The sequence below is a fragment of the Pan paniscus genome, chromosome 6 (genome assembly GCF_029289425.2).
Source record: "Pan paniscus chromosome 6, NHGRI_mPanPan1-v2.0_pri, whole genome shotgun sequence".
Classification (NCBI taxonomy): Eukaryota; Metazoa; Chordata; class Mammalia; order Primates; family Hominidae; genus Pan; species Pan paniscus.
The window spans coordinates 37,999,334-38,024,574 of record NC_073255.2 but is presented as its reverse complement, the minus strand read 5'-3'; the positions used below and the strand labels follow the sequence as shown (position 1 = coordinate 38,024,574).

Sequence of the window (25,241 nt, the reverse complement as noted above, 5' to 3'; positions counted from 1 at the left end):
TGTAACTCATAAATCATGTTGTATACCTTAAATATACACAATAAAATTTACTTTTGAAAGTTAAAATAAATAAAGCCTAAGTCTTCATCCTCAGTTTTAATTCTCTGTTTTCATTTCCCTCTGTACATCTCAAAAACAAATTATAACTTCATGTCAGGAGATATAAAAATACAGTTGACCCTTGAACAACAACTGTTTGAACTGTGTGGGTCCACTTATACGTGGAGTTTCTTCCACCTCTGCCACCCCTGAGACAGCAAAATTGGGGTTACCTGAAGAGGGGTCACCTCCTCTTTCTCCTCCTCCCCAGCCTATTCAACATGAAGATGACAAAGATGAAGACCTGTATAATAACCCACTTAGACTCAATGAACTGTAAATATATTTTCCCTTCCTTATGATTTTCTTAATAACTTTTTTACTATAGCTGACTTTACTGTAAGAATACCATATAAAACACAAATAACATAGAAAATATGTGTTAATCAACTGTTTATGTTATCAGTAAGGCAACAGTAGGCTAATAATAGTTAATTTTCGGGGGAGTCAAAAGTTATACATGGATATTTGACTTAAAGGAGGGGTCAGCATCCCTAACCCCCACACTGTTCAATGGTCAACTTATAGAGAAAGTTATTCCTCTTCCTTTTGTGACTAAATCTTCTGGAAGAAAGAAAATGAAAAGGTTTCTGAATTTGAATAAAAGAAAATATAATCTAGCTGTTAAGGATTTTTATTTCAAATTAATATTTATTTTATTTTTAATTGCTTCAACTAAATAAAGATTGAAGGATTTAAGGGCAAACGACATGAATAGACAATTCTCAAAAAAGGATATACAAACAGTCAACAAACATGAAAAAATGCTCAACATCACTGATTATCAGGGAAATGCAAATTAAAACCACAATGAGATATAGCACCTTATTTCTACAAGAATGACCACAATTAAAAAGCCAAAAAATAATAGATATTGGCATGGATGTGGTGAAAAAGAAACACTTTTACACTGCTGGTGAGAATGTAAATTAGTACAACCACTATGGAAAACAGTATGGAAATTCTTTAAAGAACTAAAAGTAGAACTACCATTCAATCCAGTAATCCCACTACTAGATATCTACCCAAAGGAAAAGAAGTCATTATATGAAAAAGACACATGTGCACACATGGTCATAAACATGTGTGTTTATATCAGCAACGCAATTCACAATTGCAAAGATATAGAATCAGCCTAAGTGCCCATTAACCAACAAGTAGATAAATAAAATATGGTATATATACACCATGGAGTACTACTGAGCCATAAAAAGGAACAAAATAATGTCTTTTGCAGCAACTTGGATGGAGCTGGAGGCCATTATTCTAAGTGAAGTAATTCAGAAATAGAAAACCAAATATTGTATGTTGTCACTCATAAGTGGGAGCTAAGTTATGAGGATGCAAAAGCATAGGAATGATATAAAGGACTTTGGGGGTAGGGGGAAGGTTGGGAATGGGGTGAAGGATGAAAGACCACATATTGAGTACACTGTATACTGCTCAGCTGACAGGTGCACCAAAATCCCAGAAATTGCCACTAAAGAACTTATCTATGTAACCAAAAACCACCCATTCCCAAAAAACTATTAATTTTTTTTTAATTTTTTAAAAAAGATTAGGCCAGATGCAGTGGCTCACGCCTGTAATCTCAGCACTTTGGAGGATCAAGGCAGGGGATCACTTGAGGTCAGGAGTTTGAGACTAGCCTGGCCAACATGGTGAAACCCCATCTCTACTAAAAATACAAAAATTAGCCAGGCATGGTGGCGTGTGCCTGTAATCCCAGCTACTCAGGAGACTGAAGCACAAGAATCACTTGAACCCGGAAGGCGGAGGTTGCAGTGAGCTGACAACTCCAGCCTGGGCAACAGAGTGAAACTGTGTCTCAAAAAAAAAAAAAAAATTGATGGCTGTAAGGTCCCTAAACAAATTACATAATATATTATCATTCTTGACACAGCTTTTTGAAATTTACTCATTCACTCTTTTTTGGTGCTATGTGGTTTTTAAAAATTGTGGTAAAATATACCATTTTAACCATTTTAGAATGTACAGTTCTGTAGCATTAGGTACATTCATAAGTGCATTGTGCAATCCACCACCATTCATCTCCATAACTTTTTCATCTTTCCTAAGTAAAAGTTTGTATCTATCAAATACTACTCCCCATTCTCCTTTCCCAAGGCCCTGGAAACCACCATTCAATTTTGGGTCTACAAATCTGACTACTCTACTCTAAGAACCTTATGTAAAAAGAATCATACAATATTTGTCTTTTTTGTGACTGGCTTATTTCACTTAACATAATATCTCCAAGGTTCATCCATGTTATGGCATATATCAGTACTCCATTTTTTGTGGTCAAATAATATTCCATTGTACATACACACCATATTTTGTTTATCCACTTATCTATTGAACACTTGAGTTGCTTCCACCTTTTGGCTATTGTGAATAATGCTGCAATGAACAAGGATGTATAAATATCTTTCCTAATCCCTGCTTTTACTTTTTTTGGACATATACACAGAGTGGAGTTGCTGGATCATAATTTTTTAATTGTTTTGAGTATTAATTCTAGCCATTCTAGCCATATTTTGTATCCTTTTGTTTGTTCTGTATAACATTGAAAGTAGAAGAGTTTTCTATAATCCAGCAGCACTTATCTAACACTTACCAATAAAAGACCTATCAGATATAAAATCACAAGAATATGTAACAAAAGTAGACCTGTGTATTTGTTTAAACTCTAAAGCAGATTATCATCTAATGATCAAAAAGCCATTAAAAATCATCTCCAATGTTAATAGACAAAATTCTCCTGGAAAAAAAAAATCTCCACTATAGAGATGAGAAATTTTCCTCTTCTGGGTCACAAATTATCAAGGGGAAAGAGTAAGGATCACTTTTCAAACTGCACAGACAATCACTCACCAGTGAGAATCCATAGGTTCCCCCTCCATATCTTTTTTCCCTTAAGAATGAGATCATTGCCACCAAGGCATTATTACTAAAGGGAGTGTGCTGTACCTTTGGCTATGTTGGAAGACAAAACCACTGAAGGTGCTTATCTAAAAACATCTTCCAGCAAATATATATACAAATGTGTGCATATGCACACACATGTGTACATATATGTATGTAAAATCAATGAGGATAAGTAAAATGTCTGTAGGTCTGCATCATAATTGGGAGTATCAATATGAACCCATAATATAGTTTACCTTTAAATACTAAGTATGTATATTTCCTAACTCTATCCACCACAACAGTGCAGAAGCAATAACCAGCAGGAGTAGTGAACACCACCAGCACCCACACTGTGATCTTCAAATGCCATTTCCCACAAAAAAAAAAAAAAAAGAACCAAGCTCCTTAAAGAAATGGCTGATTCCAGTTCTGGGAGAGGAAATATAAAAGATGAGGCAGGAACATCTCATAGTACAAAGCAAGAAAGCTAACAAAGACTACTGAAGCTATGTCAAAAGGGTTGATGAGCCAACTGGGAAAAGCTCCCTTGGCTAAAGATTGTACAATATTGACATTAACAAAAATAATAACTTCAGATGAGTGCAGTGGCACATGTCCATAATCCCAGCACTTTGGGAGGCCAAGGTAGAAGGACTGCTTGAGGCCAGGAGTTCAAGACCAGCCTGGGCAACATAGCAAGACCCCATCTCTATGAAAAAATATTTCAAAAAGTTAGGCATGGTAGCAGGTACCAGTGATCCCAACTACTTGGGAGGCTGAGGCGGGAGGATCACTTCAGCCCAGGAGGTCAAGGCCACAGTGAGCTGTGATTATGCCACGGTATTCAAGCCTGCGCAAAAGAGTGTGACCTTGTCTCAAAAAATAAATATAAACAAATAATAACAATAATATCAATAAATTGAAAGGCATCACATATTTAAATCCATTAGTTCATTATAATATGAAAACAACAACTACTAATCTGTCATCTTCAAAGGATGCTAGAGAACCAACCCTGAATTTTGAAAACAGGGAAACAACAAAGCATTTATTCTGCCTTTCTCCTAAGAATATATCTCTGGGTAACCTACTAGCTGATAAAGGGAGATTTCTTCCTTTAAATGTATTTCCGTTACATAATAAAAATTATAATATAACCATTTTAATCCCTAATAAATCAGTAGCTCTCTAGCACTGCCTAGATCATCAATGGCTACTGATGCCTCAAAAAGAGAGACAACCAAGGAGCATGTGCCTCCTCACATAAGAATGAAACACTAGCTGTAAAGTTGTACTGCCAAAAAAATCAAACCTGAACCTGACCAGTCCTCTACATCTAACTACAAATTTACAGTAAATGTGGACAGAGGAACACATTTACAAGACACTGTGGGGATGCAATGAGCAAAATCCAGACTGTGGGAAGTTAACAGGACAAACAATCCAACCTATTCAACAAATAAGTTAGGGAGAAGATCGGCGGGGAGGTGAGGGAGAAGACAGAAGGAAAAAAGAGGGAGAACCTATTGTTAATCTATTAACATATTTTTTTAAGCCAGAAAAATTTGGTGTTACTAACACATTATTTTGCCACTGTACTCTCAAGTTAAGCCTAACTGAAATGTTTGCTGTAAGAATGCTTTTAAAAGCCTGAAATGAAGTTACTGCTTTCAAATTATTATTTGCAATTACTGTCATATAAACACAACAGACAGATATAGAACAGTTAAGAATTCAGTCTACAGGGTCATATCCACCAGGTCCAAATCTCAGCTCTGACTTAGTAGCTGTGTAAACCCAAGTAACTAATTTAACTTCTATAACCATCAGTTTCCTTATCTGCAAAATGAGGCTAATTGCACTGACCTGACAACATTGTTTTGGCAATTAAATAAGATAGCACACACAAATAATTTAGCATAGTCATTCATCAAATATGTCCAATGAATGTAGTTATTAGTAGTATTATAAATAATAAATATTTCATATCAGAATTTTAAAAATACAAATCTGACTAATCACAAAATTCCCACTCAAAAAGTAAATATTATATTTACCACATTTAAACACACTGAGACCCATTTAAGGAAACACCACAGAAGATGGAAAAAAGTAATTTTAAATATACTCAGTCAACTTTCAATCTATGTTAACTGATAAGAGCAAACATTTACCAACTATAAAGTAAGAGATTAGAAAATCAAATTAGCAATTATTACTACAAAGTGGCACTAGCCTTGGACTGGAAGCTATCTGTAAAATAGACCCAAATATAATAAATATTAAATAGACACTTGAGCTTTTAGGATTCCATTCATTCAACAAACACAAGTTCTATCAGGCACAGATGAAGAAATAAAGGAAGTCTTCTTTGATCTCAAGTAACTCATAATCTAGTGAAAAAAAAAAAGACAAATTTTAAAAGTGTAAGAGAGCACAGTAAGTGCTTAGAAGAACATACAGAGTATTATAGTTTCACATAAAAGACATTCCTAAGTCTTGGGGGTGAGAGGAAGGTAGGTGTAATTGGTTTCAAGGCCCTCTCCCCCAAAAAGTGAAGCATGAATTCAATCCTGAAGGAGCAGGAGTTGGCTAAATGAAAAACATGAGGAAAAGTGTGTTGTGCATAGGCAGAAGGGTGAGAAAGTTGTTGTTAGACAACTACTGTTTTCAGGTTCCAGTTAGGAGGAATAAGTTCTGAAGATATACTGTACAGCATGGTGACAAGAGTTAATAGTAGTGTACCATATACTTGAAAATTGCAAACAGAGTCTATTTTAAATGTACTCATCACAAAAGAGTGATAAGGATATAAGATGATAGATATGTTAATTAGCTTGAATTAATCATACCACAATGTATACATATATCAACACATCCTGTTATACACAATAAATATATAAAAGTTTTATTTGTCAATTAAAAAATTAATTTGGGGTAGAAATATTGACTGCCATAAAAAATATAAAATAAATGTATATATAATTAAAAAATTAATTTTTTAATGTATTGTGTTAAGTTGGGACCTGAAGTAAGATCAGATCAGGGGGCTTAGCAGGGCCAGAACCTTATATAAACCCTGTTATTCTTCTTACAAGTGATGGGAGCCACTAGGAATTTTTAATTTCTTTTTTTTTTTTTTTTTTGAGACAGGGTCTTGCTCTGTTGCCCAGGCTGGAGTACAGTGGCGTGATCTCAGCTCACTGCAACCTCTGCCTCACAGACTCAAGTGATTCTTTCATCTCAGCCTCCCGAGCAGCTGGGACCACAGGCATGCACCACTACGCCCTGCTAATATTTTTTTTAATTTTTAGTAGACACGGGGGTTTAACCAATTTTGGCAGGCTGGTCTCAAACTCCTGGCCTAAAGTGATCCACCCACCTCAGCCTCCCAAAGTGCTGGAGTTACAAGCGAGAGCCACCGCACCTGGCGCCACAAAAAATTTCAAGCAGGACAAAGACAAGATCAGATTTGTGATTTGAAAATATTACTCTAAAGCAGAAAAATGGAGAATAGAAGGAGAAGAAACCGGGGGAGACCTGGAACAAGATATGAGGCATACAGACCAGTAGGAATGCTCTTTCAGTAATGCACATGAGAAACAGAGAAGGCTCAAATTCAGGCAATAATGGTAGGAATGGTGATGAAGCATCTTCTTCCTTCATTTTCTATGTTATTAGAATTCCCTGTTGAAAGCCACAGGAAATCAGGGCCAACGATCCTTACCCTTTTGCTCACAGGATAAATAAAATGTCACCCATTCCATGCATTCTGCTAGCTTAGGGACTATTCTTCAAACTTTTCTCTTAAACCAACCAAAAAATCAATTTGATATCTTAGTTATAAGAGATGAAAAAATTTAAAAAGGTATAACCGCATATAACATCTATCATTTCTATCAACAGTCACATGCTTGAGACTTTGACTTCTTAGGTAGACACACACACACTACATGAAATTTAAAAGTTTCATAGAGTTCATGCTAATAAACAAGAAGCCAAAAAATATTCAAACACATCATTGTATCTGCTATTGCTAATTATACACTGGCTTCCTTTAATTTACAAAGACCCCCTTATTTCACTGTGTGTATATATAACAGTATTTTCCTTTTAGGATTAAAGTTCTTATACTGTATTTGGTCTTTAACCAAAAGTATTTCATATCATATATGTGTGTGTGTGTGTATATATATATATGATTTTTAAGCATTTCATATCACATATATGATTTTTTAAGTATTTCATATCATATTTTTGACATGAAATACTTTTTAAAAATGTAAACACAAACACACTTCCAAATTCAAACTTGCCACATACCTCAATGAAGAATAGCAACTCTGGCAGGGCTTGTAGGATTGTGAAAATTTTTTAAACAGTTTACAAACAATTAAAAATTCACTCTAGTATAGGAACAATATAAAACCTTTATCTTTAGTTACATGAATTGCCTGAAGTACTCTAGATTTATTCCAGAATTACAACACTTTATCATTTCTGCCTAGCAACAAAATGAGTAACTTAAAAGCAAGGGAATTGTTCTAATCAAGGACATAACCTCCCATAGTAGAAAGCAGTTTTCCCTAATTTTCTTTTCTTGTTAGAATAAAATAACCAAAGATAGATATTTTAATACTGAACTGAAATATCTTTAAATACTTTTTCCATGGAGTTCACAGTACTTGATGATTTCAGTCTCATACGCAATTTTTTAAAATCAAAATATAATTAGCACATTCATTTATTCCAGATATTGACTACTTGCTCTACGTCTGGAACAGACTGGAACAGAGTGGACTATGTACTGGAGATTAAAAACATGAATAAAATATGATCTCTGATCTCAAGAAAGAAATGTTGAAGTCAAGAAATACTAAAATAAAGCATTACATAACACATGCAATAATTAAAGGTAAGGTATGAACAAATTATCTAGGTATAAACAAGCAGAAACAACCAACACAGCAGAGCTTCACAGAGAAAGTGACACCAGCAGAGCTGGGCCTCAGAATAGGCTTTGGCCGCAGTTGATAAGACATCAGTCTGTAAAGACAATCTAGGCAGGAGAAACTGCATGTGCAAAAAAGCACGGCTAAACCTCTAACAAACGCTTTAGATTTTTCTCTTACACTTTAGAGAAGGTACATGGCTTTAATTTTGTAGTTGTAAAACAAATTTCTTAGTATAAATTAAAACCATATAACATGATTTCTTTCTCCTTATCCTTAGCCAAGTGAAATTTTAAACTTGTATTTAAAAGGTGGGCTCAGAGTGTTTCATTTTTGTTATTATTACTCCATGTAAATGTGAGAATTAAAAAGGGCACTAGTATTTGTTTGGTACTAGTCTGTATAAGAATAAACGTAAATAAGTAAACACATGAATTGGACAATGTACAATAGGCAAAATAATATATGTATAAAGGAATATATCACATAGAACTCATTTCTTTACTAATAAAATCACAGCATGTATGCCAGAAAATGAATTATCTTCACATTTCATAAACATAAGCGTGCTCAAAACTGCTTAAATTTAGCCTTTATGTTTATGCACACATTATGTACAAAGTAGTTTTATATATATAGCAATCACCACAATGGTGAAGACAGTCTGACCACAATAGGACACAGCAAACATCAAAGCAAATCTCAGGTGCAGGTCGACTGGAAATAACCTCAACATCGCAATCTCAGAGAGCTTCTCACATTTAGCAACAAGGGGTCAAAGTCAAAAAGAATCAGCAGCATCTGCCCTGACCATCCCTCAACATGGAAATATGCCCCTCCCTTTTTTTTTAACTATGCCATGATATTTAACCTTCAAACTCTTCTCATCATTTCCCCTGAAGAGTTGTTCCCAACTGTGAGGCAATATAAGTGTGAATAGTTTCCTCATCTGCAAAATAAACTGCAATTATAAGACTCTAAGAAAAATGCCTGGCACATGGTAAACACTCATGAAATGGGTGAAACTGTGTCCGGAATTGGTGGGTTCTTGGTCTCACTGACTTCAAGAATGAAGCCACGGACCCTCGCGGTGAGTGTTACAGTTCTTAAAGGCGGCGTGTCCGGAGTTTGTTCCTTCTGATGTTCAGATGTGTTCAGAGTTTCTTCCTTCTGGTGGGTTCATGGTCTCGCTAGCTCAGGAGTGAAGCTGCAGAACTTCGCGGTGAGTGTTACAGCTCATAAAGGCAGTGTGGACCCAAAGAGTGAGCAGTAGCAAGATTTATTGCAAAGAGCGAAAGAACAAAATTTCCACAGTGTGGAAGGGGACCCCAGCGGGTTGCCACTGCTGACTCAGGCAGCCTGCTTTTTATTCTCTTATCTGGCCCCACCCACATCCTATTGATTGGTAGAGCCAAGTGGTCTGTTTTGACAGGGCGCTGATTGGTGCGTTTACAATCCCTGAGCTAGACACAAAGGTTCTCCATGTCCCCACCAGATTAGCTAGATACAGAGTGTCCACACAAAGGTTCTCCAAGGCCCCACCAGAGTAGCTAGACACAGAGTGTCGATTGGTGCATTCACAAACCCTGAGCTAGACACAGGGTGCTGACTGGTGTGCTTACAAACCTTGAGCTAGATACAGAGTGCCGATTGGTGTATTTACAATCCCCGAGCTAGACATAAAGGTTCTCCACATCCCCACCAGACTTAGGAGCCCAGCTGGCTTCACCCAGTGGACCCTGCACTGGGGCTGCAGGTGGAGCTGCCTGCCAGTCCCGCGCCCTGTGCCCGCACTCCCCAGCCCTTGGGTGGTCGATGGGACTGGCCGCGGTGGAGCACGGGGCGGCACTCACCGGGGAAGCTCGGCCACAAAGGAGCCCACGGAGAGGGTGGGAGGCTCAGGCATGGCGGGCTGCAGGTCACGAGCCCTGCCCCACGGGAAGGCAGCTAAGGCCCGGTGAGAAATTGAGCGCAGCGCTGGTGGGCTGGCACTGCTGGGGGACCCAGTACACCCTCCGCAGCTGCTGGCCTGGGTGCTAAGCCCCTCATTGCCCAGGGCCAGCAGGGCCGGCCGGCTGCTCCGAGTGCGGGGCCCGCCAAGCCCACGCCCACCCAGAACTCCAGCTGGCCCGCAAGCGCCACCCGCAGCCCCGGTTCCCGCTCACGCCTCTCCCTCCACACCTCCCTGCAAGCTGAGGGAGCCAGCTCCGGCCTTGGCCAGCCCAGAAAGGGGCTCCCACAGTGCAGTGGTGGGCTGAAGGGCTCCTCAAGTGCCGCCAAAGTGGGAGCCCAGGCAGAGGAGGTGCCGAGAGCGAGCGAGGGCTGCAAGGGCTGCCAGCACACTGTCACCTCTCAAAACCTTCAACTGATAACAGTTGATTACATAAGATGTGTCAATCACCAACACAATGTGTGACAGAAATTGACATTTAACTAATGTTGGTTTCTTATATTGGTTTCTTTCCTTCCTTTGGGCTAGCACACTAGCATGTATTATCTTGTAACTCACCTAGCAAAGAGTTTCACAGAGGAAGCCCGTGGTAAATCCTAACTAACTAAAAGGCTTCTGTAACTACTTCTGAATACTCGCCTATCTCCCAATGCCACATGTGGTTAATAAGTTCTGGCTTGACCAGTTCAGTTACCACACACTATAAAAATAATACCCTAAATTTACAAAAATGGCTTTCTTACCAGGAGCTTAAGCCACTTTTAAACAACAGTTCATTACTGACAATGACAGGGTCAGGCAAATATACAACCATATTTTCAGGGAAATCCAAGGCTAAGACTATGGACCTTATACCAACAAAGTCAGTAAATGGTAAAGCAAGGACTCAAACTCAGAAAGTTTTCCCTGAATTTGAAATTTTTTTCCAGCCCAGAATGTATTTCCTCAAAGGACAACAGTACAATGATTTACATCAATTTTCCAAATATTCACTCAGTAAGTATGTAATCTATATACAGTTGTAATTAAACACTTGTAAAAGGAAAAATGTAAAATCTTTTCTTTATTAATCTGTACCAATGTATCCTTCTCTGTAATGTCTAATTCTAAATATTTTGCTTTTTTTAGGGAGGTTGGCTCTATATTAAGTACAATTATTTTTAAACCTACTACAAATAAAATTAAAATTGTATACAAAATTTAATGTTTTCATCCTATGACCTTTTTATACTTCTGTTTATTTCCTTTCGCCATTTGCTTTTAATGTACAACCAATGAATAATGGTTTTTTTAATGCTTTATTTTTAAAAATGCAATCTTCCAAAAGCTCAGCCAGAAATGTCCATTTCAAAAAGCTTACTCCAGCCAGTTGGCTTGGTCAATGACATATGTGCAAAGTGAAAATGTAACCCATAGTGATTTTCTGCAGGTCAGATGGAATTACTTAGCATACTCAACATGGTTTCCAGTCCATGCCTCAAGAGCAATGTCCTTCGGCTAGCAAGTGTTTCTTTTAAACATCAGACTGGCTACTGTTGTTTGAACGCTAGTGTTATCTCAGCATGGTTAGAATATATGTGCATGCTGAGAATTATAAACATTATTCTGTATCAAAATATTGAAATGTATTTGTATTATGAACATTATATGGAGTCCACATAAAATTTAAGTAATCAGCAGGTAGTGTTTGAGGAGCTAAACATGTTTAATGTTAGTCATTTCTTCCGTTTTCAAAGTTGCTTTAAGCTCAAAACACTTCGTAGATATAATAATGGCTCACGTGAGCAGAAATGCTGAATGTCAAAAAAACTTTAGTGTTAATAAAAATTAGAAACTGCAAATAATCTTAAATTATGCTATAGCAAATGATTAATAATACACAACCTGTTTAGCAAAACCAAAAAATACCATAAATACATCAACATATGAGAAAATTTCATCTAATTTTCTTATATCAAATTTCAATAAATATATTTATTTAAATACATTTAAATATATTTTAAAATATAAACTTCAATAAAAAGAAAGTGTCAAATTTCACCAAATATATTCCTTGCTCTTCTACGGGTTGTATTTTTAGTTGGTTAATTTTTTTTGTTTTTGGAGACGGAGTCTCGCTCTGTCACCCAGGCTGGAGTGCAATGGTGCAGTCTCAGCTCACTGCAACCTCCACCTCCCGGGTTCAAACGATTCTCCTGCCTCAGCCTCCTGAGTAGCTGGGATTACAGGTGTGCGCCACCACCCCTGGCTCATTTTTTTTGTATTTTTAGTAGAGATGGGTTTCACCATGTTAGCCAGGCTAGTCTCAAACTCCTGACCTCGTGATCCACCCGCCTCGGCCTCCCAAAGTATTGGGATTACAAGCATGAGCCACCACGCCCAGCTGGTTAACTTTTTTTTTTAAGGCAATCCCAATTTTACAAAACAATGAATTTTTTTAAAGGCAATTTGGCCCATCCAAGAGACTCTTTCCTTCATACCATATCAATAGGCTAAGAAAACACAAGTATTTACAGCATCAAATAAGGTCAAGATTCTCCCACAAACTATGACTATGTGACAAAGCCAACCACTGTAAACTTTTGCTAATACTATAACTGATTTTCAAGGAGTTTATTACCTGATTGCCTTTATACTTCCCGTAGATTTCTTTTTTTAAAAGATCAGGAAATGTTTTCACAATTAAAAGGCAATTCTTTTTTAGCCCACTGGTTTGTTACCTTGATTGGAATATAGTACCTATCCTTTTTTGTATGGAAAAGAATTACTTTTCTTTGTGCAGACACACTAATCCCTTTCCTTGGCAAACAGAAAACAAAGTTCAGCTTGTTTTTTTGAAGGATAGGACTGAGGCCTAGGTTTGGGAACAAAAAAAATTGTGTGTCAACCAAGAGTAAAGAATTTCTGCTACTAATGGAAGAACCATTCTATTTTTAAAGACAGTGTTTAGAAGGGAGTTAGCCTTATTAAAAGCAGAAGTAGAAATGTCATTACACTAGCCAAAAGAATAGTATGTACATTATGACATTGTATATTTAACAAGAACACAGAAAGCCCAGTGGCCTAGTGTCAGAAGTATGCATTGCCTTGTAAGGGATCAGAGTTCAAGGTCATTAAACAAAGCCTTTGATCCTCAAATGGCCAAGCATAAGGAAACTAGTAACAATGAACTACAGATGGCAATAACAACCCTTTCCCTGCTGAATGCAAGAATCAGCATTCAGACTTCTCTTTTAGGTTAGTTTCCTAAACATGATATTTGTAAGACAAAAGAAAATTCAAGAAAAGTGGCAGAGTAAAAATCTAAGTAAAAAAAATCTTAGACATATTTTTACATGTTTAATCTAATCATAAAATTATTCTAGAGCTTCTCCTGTTTCAGCTTCTCTGTCATCATGAGATCTACTTTTTTAGCTCCTGCATGTAAGGGAGAATATGTAATATTTGTCCTTCAGTGCTTGGCTTATTTCACTTAAAACAAGGACTCCCAGTTCCATTCAAATAGCTGCAAATGCCGGGATTTCATTTTTATGGCTGAATAATATTCCTGTATGTGTGTGTGTCTCTGTGTGTCTGTGTGTGTCTATGTGTGTGTGTGCATTTCTGCCCAGACCAATCTCCCAAAATGTTTCTCCAGTGTTTTCTTTTAGTAGTTTCATAGTTTCAGGTCTTAATCTATTTTCAGGTCTTAATTAAGTTCTTAATCCATTTTGATTTGAATATCGTATATTGCAAGAGACAGGAGTCTAGTTTCATTCTTCTGCATATTGTTACTCAATTTTCCCAGCAGCATTTATTGAAGAGACTGTTTCCTCATTGTATATTCTTGGCATCTTTGTCAAAAATGAGTTGACAGTAAACATACAGATTTATATCTGGGTTTCTATACTCTGTTCCACTGGTCTATGTGTCTGTTTTTTATGCCAGTACTATGCTGATTTGTATACTATAGCTTTGTCATATATTTTGAAGTCAAGTAGTGTGATGCCTCCAGCTGTGTTCTTTTCTTTTCTGAGACGGAGTCTCGCTCTGTTGCCCAGGCTGGAGTGCAGTGGCACTGCACTCAGCTCACTGCAAGCTCTGCCTCCCGGGTTCACACCATTCTCCTGCCTCAGCCTCCCGAGTAGCTGGGACTACAGGTACCAGCCACCATGCCCAGCTAATTTTTTGTATTTTTAGTAGAGACAGGGTTTCACCATGTTAGCCAGGATGGCCTCGATCTCCTGACCTCGTGATCGCCCGCCTTGGCCTCTCAAAGTGCTGGGATTACAGGCGTGAGCCACTGCGCCAGGCCCAGCTGTGTTCTTTTTATTAGGGATGCTTTGGCTATTTGGAGTCTTTTGTAGTTCCATATAAATTTTGTTTTTTCTATCTCCATGAAGAATAATATCAGTATTTTGACAGGGATTGAACTAAGTTTATAGACTGCTTTGAGTGGTATTGATATTTTAGCAATGTTATCCCCATCTATAAGCATGGAATATCTTTCTGTTTTCTGTGTGTGGCCTCTTTAATTTTTCTCATCAGTGTTTTATAGTTTTCATTGTATAGATCTTCCATTTATTTGGTTAAATTAAGTCTTAGGAGGGCAGAGCAAGATGGCAGATTAGAAGCCTACAGGCAGGCTTCATCCTCCTGGCAGGAGCACCAAATTTTAACACCTATCTGCCCACGAAAAAGGACTGACACAAAATCAGATGAGCAAGCAAAGTAGTAGTTTTAACTCCATATCACTGAAGTAACTAGTTTTAACTTCATATCACAGTATAACCAAAAATCAGATGACCAACTACAGTAACTTCATGTCACTGAAGAGGGTCGGAGACACAGTCTTGAATCACAGATGCCGCCCCTCCCAGTGTAGAGTCTGTGCACTTCATGGAGGGACAGCACAGTGACTTGAGGACTTTACATTGAACTCAGTGTTGCCCTGATATAACAGAGAGTAAAGCCATGGTGGGCTAAGCCAGCACTCATGCAAGGAGGGAGCACCTGGACCAGACGTAGCCAGAGGGGAATCGCCCATCCCAATGGTAGGAACTTGAATTTCTCAACAAGCCTCGCCATCATGAACCAAAGTGCTCTCGGATCCTAGGTACACATGAAAAGCAGTTTAGGACACAGGTATGCAATTCCTAGGCAACTCCTAGTGCTAAGCTGGGTTCAGAGCCAGAGGACTAGAGTGGCACTTGAGCTAGGGAGACACAATCCGGGGTGGCTAGGGGAGTGGCTGTGTCACCCCTACCCCAACCCTAGACAGTGCAGCTTACAGCAATGAAAGTGACTCCATCCTCTGCTTAAGGAGAAGAGAACGAGGAGTAAAGAGAACTTTGTCTTGCATCCTGGATACCACCTTAGCCACTGCAGGATAGGGCACCAGGCAGTGTCATGAGGCCCCCATTCCAGGACCTAGCTCCCAAATGACATTTCTAGACACACCCTGGACCAAAAGGCAACCTACTGCCTTGAAAGGAAAGATCCAGTCTTAGCAGGATTCATTACATGCTGATAAAAGAGCCCTTGAGCCCTGAATAACCGGCAGCAATACCCAGGTAGTACACAGTGTGCCTTGGGCTCTGAGACATGCTAATGACACATGTGACCCAGCACATTCCCAGCAGTGGTGGCTATGCTGAAACACTCTTTCTGTTTGAGAAATGCAGAGGGAAAAGTAAAAGGGACTTTGCCTTGCACCTTAGGTACCAGCTTGGCCACACTGAGGTAGAGCAACAAGCAGGCTCCTGGGGTCTCCAAGTCCAGGCTTAGGCTCTTGGACACTATTTCTGGACCTGCCCTGGGCCAGATGGGAGCCCACTGCCCTGAAGGGTGAGTCCCAGGCCTGGCAGCATTTACCACAGCTGTCTGAAGAGACCTTGGACTTTAAGTGAACATGGTCAGTGGCCTGCCAGAACACTTCTGTGGGCCAGTGGTAGTGGTGCCCACAGGAAGAGGCTCCTCTACCTGTGGAAAGATGGGGGAAGATCAGGAAGGACTTTGTCTTGTGGTTTGAGTGCCAGCTTAGCTGCAGTAGAATTGAACATCAGGCAAATTTCTAAAATCTCTGTCCCTGCCTGGGACCTGGGGGCTCTTGCCATCCTGAAGGGAAGGGCACAAACCTGGCTGGCATCAGCACCTGCTGATCGTAGAACTCTAGGGCCTTGAGTGAACATAGGAGGTAGCCAGGTAGTGGTTACAGCAGGCCTTGGGTGACACCCAGTACTACACTGGCTTCAGGGCTGACCCAACACAGTCCCCAGTGTTGGTGGCCACAAGACTGCTTGCATCACCAAATGCCTAGTTCCAGGTGGTTCAGCACAGAGAGAGAGAGACTACGTTCAATTGAGAGAAAGTAAGGGAAAAGAATATGAGTCTCTGCCTGGTATTCCAGAGAATTCCTCCAGATATTATCGAAGGCTACCAAGGCCGTACCTCTACCAGCCTACAGAAACCACAGCAATATTGTGCTTGGAGCTGAAGTCCCTCTGAATACCTGAAAGCCTTCTCAAGGACAGGCACAAACAAGCCCAGACTGCAAAGACTACAATAAATACCTAACTCTTCAATGCCCAGACACTGACAAACATCTACAAGCATTAAGACCATCCAGGAAAACAAGATCTCACCAAACAAACTAAATAAGGCACCAGGACCAATCCCAGAGAAACAGAGACAGAGAATTCAAAACAGATGTGTTGAGGAAATTCAAAGAAAGTCAACATAACACAGAGAAGGAATTCAGAATCTGATCAGATAAATGTAACAAAGAGATTGACATAATTAAAAAGAATCAAGCAGAAATTCTGGAGTTGAAAAATACAACTGAAATACTAAAGAGTGCATCAGAGTCTCTTAATAGTAGAATTGATCAAACAGAAGAAAGAATTAGTGAGCTTGAAGATAGCCTATTTGAAAATACACGGTCAAAGGAAACAAAATAATAAAATGAAGCATGCCTACAAGATCTAAAAAATAGCCTCAAAAGGGCAAATCTAAGAGGTATTTGCCTTGATGAGGAGGTAGAGAGGGGTGGTAGAAACATTATGCAAAGAGATAATAACAGAGAACTTCCCAAACCTAGAGAAATATATCAACATTCAAGTACAAGAAGGTTATAGAACACTAAGCTGATTTAACCTAATTAAGACTTTCTCAAGGCATCTAATAATCAAACTCCTGAAGGTCAACGATACAGAAAAAATCGTAAAAGCAGCAAAAGAAAAGAAACAAATAATATACAGTGGAGCTCTAATACATGTGGCAACAGACTTTTCAGTGGAAACCTTACAGGCCAGGAGAGAGTAGCATAAAATATTTAAAGTGTTGAAGGAAAGAAAAACCCTTACCCTACAATAGTGTGTCTGGCAAAAATATCCTTTAAGCATGAAGGAGAAACAAAAGATGAGAGATTTCCTCAACACCAGAACTGTCCTACAAGAAATGCTAAAGGAGTTCTTCAATCTGGAAGAAAAGGATGTTAATGAGAAAGAATAAATCACCTGAAGGTACAAAACACATTGGCAATAGTAAGGACACAGAAATATTACAAAACCATAGTCATGGTGGGTAAAGTACTCTTACATTAAGTAGAAAGACTAAATGATGAACCAATCAAAAATAATAATTACAAAAAATTTTCAAGACATAGTACAATAAGACATAAAGAGAAACAACAAAAGTTAAAAAGCAGGGGGATGATAACAATCAAAAATAAACAAAAAAAAGCAGGGGAATGAAGTTAAAGTGTAGAGTTTTCTTTTGCATGTTTGTTTTTTGTTCATGCAATCAGGGTTATACTGTCATCAATTTAAAATAATGGGTAATAAGACAGTCTTTGCAAGCCTCACAGGAACTTCAAATCAAAAACATACAAGAGATACACAAAAAATGAAAAGCAAGAAATTAAAACATACTACCAGAGAAAGTCACCTTCATTGAAAGGAAGACAGGAAGGAAGAGAAGACCACACAACAACCAGAAAAAAATAACAAAATGGCAGGAGTAAGTCCTTACATATCAATAATAACATTAAATGTAAATGGACTAAACTCTCCAATTAAAACACAGAGTGGCTGAATGCATGAAAAAACAAGACACAATGATCTGTTGCCTACAAGAAACACACTTCACCTAAAAAGATACACATAGAATGAAACCAAAGGGATAGAAAAAGAGATTCCATGCAAATGGAAATCAAAAAAAGAGCCAGAGTAGCTACACTTATATAAAACAAAAGATAATTCAAGACAAAAACTGTAATAAGAGACAAAGAAGGTCATCATACAATGATACAGGAGTCAATCCAGCAACAGGGTATAATGAGCTATACACTCAACACTGGAGCACCCAGATATATAAAACAAATATCACTAGAGCTGGCTGGGCTCGGTGGCTCATGCCAGCACTTTGGGAGACCGAGGCAGAGGAGTTCAAGACCAGCCTGATCAACATGGTGAAACCACGTCTCTACTAAAAATACAAAAAATAAGCCAGGCATGGTGGCGCACACCTGTAATCCCAGCCACTCAGGATGCTGAGGCAGGAGAATTCGCTTGAACCCGGGAGGCGAGGTTGCAGTGAGCCAAGACTGTGCCACTGAACTCCAGCCTGGGTGACAGTGTGAGACTCTGTCTCAAAAAAGAAAAAAATACATATCACTAGAGCTAAAAAGACAGAACTCAACACAATAGTAGCTAGAAATGTCAACACCCCACTTTCAGCATTGGACAGATCTCCTAGACAGGAACTCAACAAGAAATATTGGATTTAATCTGCACTATAGACCAAATGGAGACATTTACAAAACATCTCATCCAAAGGCTGCAGAATATACATTCTTCTCCTCAGCATATGGATCATTCTCAAGAACAGACCATATGTTAGGTCACAAAACGATTCTTTAAACATTCAAAAAACTTGAAATAATATCAAGCATCTCCTCTAACCATAATGGAATAAAATAACAAATTAACAACAAGATGAATTTTGGAAACTATACAAATACATGGAAATTAAACAATATGCTCCTGAATGATCAGTGTGTCACTGAAGAAATTAAGAAGGAAATTGAAAAAGTTCTTGAAACAAATGAAAATGGAAACACAATGTACCGAAACCTATGAAATACAGTGAAAGCAGTACTAAAAGGAAATTTTATAGCTATAAGTGCCTACATCAAAAAAGAATAAAAACTGCATATAAACAACCTAATCATGCATCTTAAAGTGCGAGAAAAGCAAGAGCAAACCAAACCAAAAATCAGTAGAAGAAAAGAAATAATAAAGATTAGAGCAGATATAAATGAATTTGAAATTAACAAAACAGTAGAAAGGATCAATGACACAAGAAGTTGGTTTTTTAAAAAGATAAAATTGACAAACCTTTAGCCAGACTAAGTAATAAAAAAAGAGAAAAGACCTAAATAAATAAAATCAGAGAGGAAAAAGGAGACTTTACAACAGACAATGCATAAATTAAAAGGATCATTAGGAGGTACTATGAGCAACTATATGCCAATAAATTGGAAAACCTAGAAGAAATGGATAAATTCCTAGACACATACAACCTACCAATATTGAACTGTGACAAATGCTGCTGAGAACGTGGAGAAAAGGGAACCTTCTAACACTGTTGATGGGAATAATTAGTACAATCACAGTGAAGAACAGTGAGGAAGTTCCACAAAAAATCAAAAATAGAGCTACCATATGATCCAGCAATCCCACTCCCAGTTATACACCCAAAAGAACGAAAATCAGTATATCAAAGAGATATCTGCACTCCTATGTTTCTTGCAGCACTGTTCACAATAGCCAAGATTTAGAAGCAACCTAAGCTTCCATCAACAGACAAATGGATAAAGAAAATGTGGTTACATATATACAATGGAATACTATTCAGCCATAAAAAGAATGAGATCCTGTCATTTGCAACAACATGAATGTAACTGAAGGTCATTATGTTAGGTGAAATAAGCCAGTCACAGAAGACAAACTTCACATGTTCTCACTTATTTGTGGAGGCTAAAAATTAAAACAATTAAACTCACGGAGATAAAGAAAGATGATTACCAAAGTCTGAGAAGGGTAGTTGGGGGATGGGGGAGGTAGAAATGGCTAAATGTACAAAAAAATAGAAAGAATAAATAAGATCTAATATTTGATAGCATAATAGGATGACTATAGTCAGTAACAATTTAATTGTACAGTTTTAAATAACTAAAAGAGTCTAATTGGATCGTTTGTAATACAAAGGATAAATGCTTGAGGTGAGGATACTCCATTTACCCTGATGTGATTACGCATTGTATGCATATATCAAAATATCTCATGTACCCCATAAATATATATCCTACTATGTGCCCACAAAAATTAAAAATTAAAAAAAAACAATTTTCCTGAATTCAGAAAATAATAGTGGTCACCCACTTCCCCCTACCCTCCTAGAAAAAACATAAAACCACACTGAATCCATACTTTCTGCATTACTAGGAGAAAGAACATTTGCTGCCTTCACTATATGTAGAAGAAAAAAGAAACAAATTCCATGGCACTTCTACCATCAGCCCACTGCTATTACCACAAACTTCAGGGTATTGAAAGTGAGGAAAGAAAGGCTTATAAGATTCTGTGAAAAAGAACAGAAGAAAGCAAAGGACTTATGGAAGGCACAGACCCAACCACCCCAGAAGGAAAAGGTGAAACAATAAATGCAAAAATTCTCAACATGGGTTGGATCTACAAGTTCAAAGCTCTGGCTACAGAGAAGGAATTTGAAAGGGTGCAGCACTGGAAGTAGCAGCCTCTGGGAAGACGAATACTTAGAGGAATTTGCTAGAAAAAGAAAACAGAGACAGAGGTTTGTTTATCATAGGGAAATGGTCAAAATCAATTCTGCAGCTACTTTAGATGTATTATAGACATGAGCAAATGAATATGTGGCTTGATGTTGAGAGCCAGATATTCACTTAGAAGAAACATATAAATACTGAATAGGGGATGGCAAAAAAGAATTATGTAGGAATGAACTGAAGTTGGATATACTGGTAGGAATGCATGACTTTTAAGTTATTTCTATGGGCTGGGCATGGTGGCTCACGACTGTAATCCCAGCATTTTGGGAGGCCAAGGTGGGTGGATCACCTGAGGTCAGGAGTTCAAGACCAGCCTGGCCAACATGGTGAAACCCCATCTCTACTAAAAATACAAAAAATAAGCCAGGCATGGTGGCGCACACCTATAATCCCAGCTACCCAGGAGGCTGAGGCAGGAGAATCGCTTGAACCCAGGAGGTAGAGGTTTCAGTGAGCAGAGATCATGCCATTGCACTCCAGCCTGGGTGACAGCATAAGACTCTATCTCAAAAAAAAAAAGTTATATCTATATATAAGTGTACACATTTATGTGCACATGTGCATATATGTATATGTTTATGTACAGTATGTACAGATATGTATATGTGTATATACATGCACATATTTTCTAGCACTGTCCCTGAAAGGGGCTAAAAGTAAAGATACCATAGTAACAGGATCACACCTAGCATCTATATCTTGGTCTCTAATACTATGTAGATGGCTGCAGCAGGATAGGTATCAGATTAGCCTGGAACATCTTACTATGCTAGAAAGTAAAGAAATGCTAACAAAAAAAAAAAAAAGAAGATATGTCACAAGGACACAGGAGCCAGCTTAAAGAGGCTCCCACTGGCCAAATCTGGGACAATTTAAGCATCAAAATTATTAGGTTCAGTATTGAATTAAAACTAACAGAAAAAAATTGAAATTCATGAATCCACATAATAAGCAGACAAATAAATAGGGGAGAAGAAAGATCTACTGCTTACAGTAGAAGATTGAGAACCAACTGACAAATGTGAAGGAAGTGCCAATTTGGAAATCATCATTTTGCAACTACCACAGTAAAGATTATTGCAGGCAAGAATTGCTAATGGGTTATCAATTCAAGGGGGAATGTTGATGAAAAGCAAAATATTTACATTTCCTTATTAGTTGCAAGGCATAAAACACCAGTAATTAGTAATTACACAGTGGAGAATTCAGGTAACAAGCTTAACCAGAAGATCAAAATTAATCATTAATGAGGATGCTTCTATGTGATAATATAGGAAGAATGCAATATCACCTATTCTTGACAGGATTTTGGACAACAATGTATAATCTTGATTTAATCACAGGGAAGTAAGAGACAAAATGAGAAAAAAAATTTAATGGTATGGGAGACTATATTCTTCAAAAATGTCAATGTCATAAAAGACAAAGAAAATTGGAGGAAATTTTCCAAATTAAAAGAGGCTAAAAGACATGATAATTTAATGCAATGCCTATCCCTAGACTAGATTCTGTAATAGTTAGGATGGAAATGTAATCATTGGGATGGGAAATAATGTGCTACAGGGCACATTATTATATTATATTATTAGACCAATTGACAAAATTAGAATTTGGATGATACAGTAGATAAAAATGTTATATATCAATGTAATTTTGGGAAACTGATAACTGTACTGTGGTTATATAAGAATATTTCTATTCTTGAGAAATACATACTTTCTTTCACACTGTTCAGGGCAAAATGTACACACATGAGAGAGAGAGGGAGAGAAGGAGACAGAGCAAGTGAGAGCAAGGGACAGGAAAAAACATAAAGCAAATAAGGTAAAAATATTAACAATAGGCAAACCTGGGTAAAGGGATAAAGTTACGTCTTATTTTTAACCTCAGAGAAAAAGAAAGGAAATATAATAATGTCTTAGCTATCAGTAACAACTAGTGTCATAATAATGTAAATTTTTATGTCTATTACAGAAAAGGCCAAGCTGCTATAACAAAGATATCCCAAAATACAATGGCTTAAATTAGATAGTTTATACTTACTTTGCTAACTATAAAGACAGTTTCTTCTCTTAACCATTCCCACACTTCTATAAGTAACCCCTTGCTTTAAAATCCCTTCATTTGAATCATCTGCCATGAATCTATTTCCTGCTGGGTCATTAACTGATACAGTACTTGGGGATTTGCAGAGATTTGGGGACTGGTTTGCTCACACATATTTGATGAATGCGCAGATGACCTCCCTGCCAGGGGAAAAAAATGAAACAACAAAATATAGGACATGCAATGAAATCACAATTATTAAAATGATCACTGCTGCAATGTGGGATGGAGTGCCAGTGAAGGACAAAGCTTTGAGATAGGTGAATACTGGACTTAATTTTTGATAACAATAATCATTATAAAGATGGCTGAGTGGGCTATCTGCTTTAACTAAACACTTACAAAATAAAAAAGATTGAGACTTCCAACTGTCAAATCAAGACAGTGACTACATGACCAGAGATGTCCATCAAAAAATGGGCTACTTGATCTACTGAGTCATGAAATTGGGTATGTGAAGCAACGTGTCATCATTAAATAGAAATCAAATATATGAATAGGAAAAGAAGACATAAATTTAATGAGCACTAGTGGCTCAAACTCCTATAGTATCTACCCTTGCTGCTCTACTGCCTCTTTCATGCCTCATGAGGAGTTCCCCATAACCAATGAACAGAAGAAAAAAATACACAGACCTGGTTTACAGATGGGTTTGCATGATATCCTGGTACCTGAAGTCAGCTAAAGTATCGGTTTCCCACTTAGGGGTATCCTTAATAAACAGTTACAAAAAGAAATTTTCCAGTAGATGTAAATTTGAACAATATATCTGGTGGTCAGTTTACTGGGAATGGAAGATGACCTGGGATTTAGATTTACACTGATAGGTGGGCAATAGCTAATGGGTTGGGATTAAGTAATTAGAAAGAACAAAACTGAAATACTGGTTAAAAAGGAGGTCTAGAGAGGGAAGTATATGGAAGGATTTCTCATAATGAACAAGCACTGTGAAAACACTGGAGAATATGGTTCCCAGGAAAAGAAAGCTTCCACCAAGGAATACAGCCATGGTTCTACTAAATTTGAAGCAGAGAATTCTCTGGTCGAGACTCCACCACATAGGGGTGATAAGCAGAGAAGAAGGTTAGTGTACTAAAGAATGGTTGATCCTTATTTCTAAGAGGAAACTAGATGGCTGCTTTGCAATAAAAACAGGTAGGCTATGTCTAAAATCCAAGGGATTCATTGGGCTGCCTCTTAGCACAATGTTCCTATCTGATAAAATCGATGGGAAACTACAGTAACCCAGTAAAGACAGGCCCACTAAAGACTTAAATCCTTTTGGGTATAAAAGTAAAGAATTGTAACCAACCAAAGTACTGGAAAAACTAAGAGGAACATGAAATGAGTAGTGGAGAGAGGAAGTTATGATTATCAATGTCAGCCTCTTGACTAGCTACAATGGTGGAGACTGTTACAGCTAAGTATATTTTATACTAGTCAATTATTTCTCCCAATACACCTCTTTTCCTGCTATCTTGTATGAGGGTAGTAGTGATGGCTACATGCAACTTTGGTTTCAAATGGGAATATGGCTGAAATATTACCCCATGACAATAAGGTAACTGATTGGACTTCGTGTCTCATCTGTTTGGGGGTGAGAGGTTTTCATCTGAATGAAGAGTAGGAGGAAGGACCTTTCTCCATGGCCCTCTCTCTTAATAAGCCCTCAAAATAATATCATTTCCTCCTCCTGTCCCTTCACCTTAGAAGTGATAACAGCTTCCACTGCTGATAATCTGTGTGCTTCATTATTTGTTCCCTTAACCCTGCCCACACTTCTATCAGTGATCCCTTCACTAAAATAACTTTTTTTTTTTTTTTGAGATGGAGTCTGGCTCCGTCACCCAGGCTGGAGTACAGTGGTGTTATCTCGACTCACTGCAACCTCTGCCTCCCAGGTTCAAGCGATTCTCCTACCTCAACCTCCCAAGTAGCTGGGATTACAGGTACTCGCCACCACCACCAGCTAATTTTTGTATTTTTGTAGAGACGGGGTTTCAACATGTTGGCCACGCTGGTCTCGAACTCCTGACCTCAGGTGATCCACCTGCCTTGGCCTCCCAAAGTGCTGGGATTACAGGCGTGAGCCACCATGCCCGGCCTAAAATATCTTTTAATCATCCAAGATATGTTGTATTTCCTGCTAGGATGCTGACTGACACAAACGTACATGTGGAAATTAGAAAAGTAGTGTTCGTTCTGGCCGGGCGTGGTGGCTCACGACTGTAATCCCAGCACTTTGGGAGGCCGAGGCGGGCGGATTACCTGAGGTCAGGAGTTTGAGACCAGCCTGGCCAATATGGTGAAACCCCATCTCTACTAAAAATACAAAAATTAGACGGGCGTGGTGTCACACACCTGTAATCCC

At 38.1% G+C, this 25,241-nt stretch overlaps 1 protein-coding gene across 8 annotated transcripts in view; it reads right to left on the bottom strand.

The window, feature by feature from the left end:
- The window catches only part of BBS9 (Bardet-Biedl syndrome 9), a 485,000-nt gene that overhangs the window by 382,918 nt on the left and 76,841 nt on the right, over nt 1-25,241 (bottom strand). The window lies entirely within an intron of this gene.